The sequence below is a fragment of the Octopus bimaculoides genome, chromosome 2 (genome assembly GCF_001194135.2).
Source record: "Octopus bimaculoides isolate UCB-OBI-ISO-001 chromosome 2, ASM119413v2, whole genome shotgun sequence".
NCBI classification, from domain to species: Eukaryota; Metazoa; Mollusca; class Cephalopoda; order Octopoda; family Octopodidae; genus Octopus; species Octopus bimaculoides.
In genome coordinates this window covers 50,121,111-50,127,538 of record NC_068982.1, presented here as the reverse complement: position 1 = coordinate 50,127,538, position 6,428 = coordinate 50,121,111, and the positions used below count along the sequence as shown (strand labels likewise).

Here is a 6,428-nt window from a genome sequence, read left to right as displayed (position 1 = left end):
GGATCGTGGTTTCGATTCCCAGACTGGGTGTTGTGAGTGTTTATTGAGCAAAAACACCTAAAGCTCCACGAGGCTCCGGCAAGGGGATGGTGGCAAACCCTGCTGTACTCTCTCACCACAACTTTCTCTCACTCTTACTTCCTGTTTCTGTTGTGCCTGTAATTCAAAGGGTCAGCCTTGTCACACTGTGTCGCGCTGAATATCCCCGAGAACTACGTTAAGGGTACATGTGTCTGTGGAGTGCTCAGCCACTTGCATGTTAATTTCACGAGCAGGCTGTTCTGTTGATCGGATCAACTGGAACCCTCGACGTCGTAAGCGATGGAGTGCCAACAACAACAAAAACAACATTTATGCATGTATGTATCTATCTACCTAACCATATCATCATAATTTAGCAGCAGCAGCCGCAGAAGAAGCAATAGCCATCCTCAGAGGAAACTATAACATCTTTCACTCTCTGCCTCCAGCTGTCTTTGTCTCCCATCAAAACTTTGATTCCAGAATCTGAGTCAATACCAATAACCTTGCTGAGCATTTTTGGTAAAATTTTCATTCCTGCTCTTCTACACCACCTGATGGTGACCAAAATGAAAGCTTAGAAACTGGCACCCTGATTAGGCATCTTCTACTATAGCTCCAAGCTGACCGAAGCCTTGCAAGTGATAGATGGAAACTGAAAGAAGCCCGTCGTATATGTGTACATGTGTGTGTGTGTATGTGTGTGTGTGTATGTGTGTGCGTGGGGTGGTGGTGGTGGTGTGTGTGTGTGTGTGTGTGCACTATTGTCTCCTTGCTTCAACATTGTGTGATAGTTGTAACCAAGAGCCACTCTCATGAAACCAGTGTGCTTCATTGCCAATCTACCATGAAAACGTGTGTAGTTATGGGGAAAATGCTATCTTACTTGAAAACAGGTAAGGGTTGGTGATAGGAAGGGCATCTGGCCGTAGAAAAATCTGCCTCAACAAATTTGATCTGAGCCACGCATGGAGGCACCAAACATATTGTAAAATGCTCTCTGAGTCGTTTTCATCACATGAAACAATTAGCAGCTCATAAAAATAGAAACTGTGTTTATTAAACAATATCATCATCATCATCATCATCATTTAATATATATTTATACACACACACACATATATAAATATAAGCATGAATATATACATATATACACATATATTACAGAATGGTTAGTGTTAGAAAAGGCATCCAACCATAAAAACCCTGCCTAAGCAACCAGTAGCCCAGGGTAGTTTTCTACCTGGCTGGCTCCTGTCAGTTGTCCTACCCATGCATACATGGAAGATGGACATTAAATGATGATGATGATGATGATACACACACACACACACATACACATATATATATAGAGAGAGAGAAAAAGAGAGGGGAGAGAGGTACATCAAACTATGACCACACCTGGAATACTGTTTTTACTCAATTATATTAATTACAATATGTAATTGATACACATTTTATTGATTTCTGAAAGATGAGAAAAGTAATGCCAGCTTGGGTAGGATTTGAACTTAAGTCATAAATAAATATAACCAAATATATTTTGCCTTATGGCCAACTGATTCTGCCATCTACAACATTACATATAAATATAAACTGAAATTTATCAGATATCTTGTAATTATATATTTGGAATAATTTGGAATATCTATGTATGTATGTCATGTTCTTTGATGCTTTTCACCACATTATCAGCCAAAGGAAAGGACATTTTATTAGTATTCCTAGAATAAATTTCAGTTTCAAATAATTAAATATTTTCTTCATTTTCTGTTCCCCATCCCTCAATCACGTCTCAATGTTTTGGATATATTTTACAAGATTTTCTTTCTCTTTTTTTTTTGGTATATTTGTTGTTGTGTAATATTTTGAAGAATATTTTAAATTCTGTGCAATGAAAAATTTTTATAATTACTTTTAGCTAAAATCATATCTGACATCTTTTCACTGACGAGATACAAACCTGAGATGAATGACGAGACCTTTCAGTGATGCAGACATATCAAACTTATGCCAACAAAGAAACAAGCATCTGTTGAAATGATGATGATGATGACGATGATGATTATCATCATTATCATTATCAATTTACTTTTGCTTTCTATGCTGGTATGGTTTGGGATAATCATCATTGTCCAAGTCAGTTTTTATTTTGAGTACTGCCTTCCTAGACAGGTTGTGGACTGATTCTTGCTCAATATGTTCAACCACTGGCTATGACTGGATGCCCTTCCTAGCATCTACCACTTCACAGGGTGCATGGAGTGCCTTTTACTGTGACACTAACACTAGTTCAAGGCAATGAGATTGAGTGATGAGAGATAGTGAGAGGCAGTAGCAATGAGAGAGAGAGAGAGAGAGAGAGAGACAGACAGAGACAGGCAGGCAGCTGTATGTTGGTTGCTGGTAAGGAGATGGACTAGACCAACAACAAGTGTGATGAGGGAAGAGAGAGAGATTGAAGAAAAACAGGTTAATGAAAGACAGAGTAAAGGATATGTGTGTGTGTGTGTGAGAGAGAGAGAGAGAGAGAGAGAGAGAGAGAGAGAGAGAGAGAGAGAGAGAGAGAGAGAGAGAGAGAGAGAGAGAGAGAGAGAGACTGATGCATATCAACAATGAGTGACAAAGACAATAATATGTGTGAGAGAGAGAGAGAGAGAGAGTAAGCTCCTTTGGGCTAAACAGGCATTCTGCGATCAAGTTGTCTTTTATTCAGACAATATATATAGGACTATATTATCTAATATTTCCTTCTTATTTAATACTGTAGTGTGATACAAGCTTGTCTTGGCTGCTTACATCAAACTACTGTAATTTTCCCTGACACATTACAAATTAGTTTACAAGGGAAAGTTTATATAGTTAGTCAATATGCTAGAAATAACAGCTAAGTATCCTTTGAATTATACCCTGCTCCTTACATAAAGGAACATTGGACAATATATCCTCTTATATACAAACAGATGAGATGGACATAACTAAGATTGCATTTCATCAAAGCTAACCTGGAGCTGTATGACAGTAAGAACAATCCAGAACTTCAGTCAGAGAGAAAACCAGTTTAAACAAAGGTTATGATTGCAAGGTCAACAATAGCAGCAATTAGTCTTTACCCATTAGCATTTAGATTACTCTGTTAAATGCAATGCTCATTTATTCACATTATTTTGAAATAATCATTCATCAGTTTGTAGCTTCAAAATTTCAATGATATAAAAATTCATTTTTAGAATGATATTATAAATTAGCTGTGAGGTCGGTTTGAACAGAAACATGTAGAATATTTGGGCAGGATATGGTTGGTTTGAATGCTAAAGGGTTAAAGCTATAAATTCTTTAGTATCTGTTCTGATGACACATGAAGATGCCCGTGAATTTGTCAGGAATAACAAGAGAAACACAGTTTAGAAGTTGAGCAAAATATCTTGTTCAGAGTTTGAGACAAGAAACTAAACATAGCTGTGTGGTAAAAAGACTGCTACCTAGCTACATGGATTTGGGTTCAGTCCCACTGTGTGGCACTTTAGGTAAGTGTCTTCTGCTGTAGCCTTGAGCTGGCCAAAGCTTTGTGAGTAGATATGATGGTAAATATAAACTGAAAGAAGCCTGTCTTGTGTGTGTGTGTATGTGTATGCACTCTTTGTGTCTGTGTTTGTCTCCCACCACCACTTGACAACCAGTGTTGGTGTGTTTATGTATGTGTCCATAACTTAGTGGTTCAGCAAAAGAGACCAATAGAATAAGTACCAAGCTTTAAAAAAAAAAAAGTACTGGAGTTGATTTACTCGACTAAAATGCTCGAAAGTGGTGCTGAAGCTTGGCTGCAGTCTAATGACTGAAATAAGTCCAAGAAACTTAACATAAGAATATGGGAACTGGTTGCATTTGACTTTCAAGACTAAATGCATCAAGACTTATGATGAGTGGAATCAATGAAATTTTCATCTACCTTTAAAAGCAATCTTTTACTTGTTTCAGTCATTAAACTATGGCCATGCTGTGCTGAAGAATTCTTTTTAGCCAAATGTATTGATACCATAACCTTTTTCTTTTTTAAGCCTAATATTTATTCTATCATTCTCTTTTACTGAACTGCTAAGTTACAGGGACATAAACGCACCAGCATTAGTTGTCAAGTGGTGGTGGTGATGGACAAACACAGACAAAGACATGTACACACAGAAACAACAGGCTTCTTTCAGTTTCTGTCTACCAAATCCACTCACAAAGCTTTGGTTGGCCTGAAGTTATAATAGAAAACACTCACTCAAGGTGCTATGCAGTGGGACTGAACCAGGAACCATGTGGTTGGGAAGCAAGCTTCTTACCACACAACTATGCCTGTGCATATGCAACAATATTTAGCTTGATGCTTCATCATCATCATCATCATCGTTTAACGTCCGCTTTCCATTGAAGATAGTAATTGGGACAAGACAATCTTCACAAGAATTAGGAACATTTAATAGGTTTGAACAAGAGTGGCATTCAAATGACTTGAAATAACATGAGTATATTTGTTAAGGGTAAGTCATGACACTCAGTAACTAGTAAAATATTATTTAACTGATAGATGCAGGTGTGGTTGTGCGGTAAGGAGCTTGCTTCCCAACCACATGGTTCCAGGTTCAGTCCAACTGTGTAGGCACTTTGGGCAAGTGTCTCCTATAGCCTTGGACTAACCAAAGTCTTGTAAGTGGATTTAGCAGACAGAACTGAAAGATGACTGTTGTGTGTGTGTGTGCTTGTGTCTATCTCCTAGTACTGCTTGACAACTGGTGTTGGTGTATTTATGTCCCAGTAACTTAGCGGTCTGGCAAAGAGACTGATAGAATAAGTACTAGGCTTAAACAAAAAAAAAAATAAAAGTATTGAGGTTGATTCATTTGACTAAAAATTCTTAAAGGTGGTGCTCCAGCATGGCTGCAGTCTAATGACTGAAACGAGTTAAAGGTAAAAGGCTATTATAATTTACCATTTTAGACAGAAGCTGAATCCACCTCAAAATCATTTGAAAAATTGAGATTAAGAGGTCTTCTAGCTTAATTTATCTAATACCTTAAAAAGATTTGCTAAGCTTGATAAATTTCAAGATTAATTGTCATAGATGATGAAATAGCTAACATCTGGATTATGAACAATCTTGAAATTATTTTCAATAACGGAACAAATTTCAAATGCTTCCCAAATGAAGTATAAAAAAAGAAAATATCCCAGACTGATTTCTCTACAAGAGAAGTGGCAAACTACAAAAAATTCAATTCAAATATTTCTGTCTCTTCATTTCCTACAAATTTTGTAATGTAACGCCCAACCACTTACTGTTTGGGTGGCCATTTATGAACCAATAACAGCACTTTAGTGGAAGTGTGAAGCCCACCAGCTATGAAGGATAGTTTCATGAAATCAATGAGACAGAAGCAAGATGAAAAGACTCATGTCACAGTGGAAAAAGGAACAAATTAATTATGGGGCATCTTAAAGAAGAAGGGAAAAAAAAAAAAAAATTCTGGATGTATTTTTGACTGTTTAATGTATCCATTAGATTCAGGAATGACCATTTATCCCTATATTAAATATAAGCACATGATTCAACATGGCTTGTTGAAAAGAAAAAAAGAAAAAAAGAAAGAAAAATGCCTTTTTTTCAATTAACTTCCTACCAAACATTAAGTATGTTGAAATATAATATTCGGTCCCATGATATTCATTTGGAGACACACAGCTGTATTTGTGTGAGAATGGGTTTTGTTTCAACGATTAGGTTTAAAAAGGAATTAAACTTTAAAAAACATACACTATAATATATTCATGAGATTTCATGATGTTTTTTTTTTTTTTATAAATAATTGATCAAAAGGCAGAAAAGAACCTTGGAAAATATAATGAATAGTTTTACTAACAGATATCAACTATTGCTAACTTAGTTATATGATTTAGAATAATATAACCTGTTAGGTAATGCAGAAGGTAATACAATGAATAAGACAATTCTGATTCAGTTGCTGAATATGATTTAGCATTCTTTGTAGCTTCAAGATTTTGAAGAAATGATTGTGTCTTTTAAGCATTTAAATGACCCTGTCAAATGTAATGCTTATTTATTCACATTGTTTTGAATTTAATCATGCATTATCTTGTAATTTTGAGATTTTGATGGCATACTCTTTACTTGTTTCAGTCATTTGACTGACCATGCTGGAGCACCGCCTTTAGTCGAGGAAAACAACCCCAGGACTTATTTGTTGGATGCCTAGTACTTATTCTATTGTATTAGCCGAACCGCTAAGTTACGGGGACATAAACACACTAGCATCGGTTGTCAAGCGATGTTGGAGGGACAAACACAGACACACAAACACACACAAACACACACACACACACATATATATATATATATATATATA

The 6,428-nt window shown here is 36.2% G+C and overlaps 1 protein-coding gene across 2 annotated transcripts in view; it reads right to left on the bottom strand.

Moving 5' to 3' along the window:
- The window catches only part of LOC106871309 (tRNA-splicing endonuclease subunit Sen54), a 105,636-nt gene that overhangs the window by 36,022 nt on the left and 63,186 nt on the right, over positions 1–6,428 (bottom strand). The gene's annotated exons all lie outside the window — the stretch shown is intronic.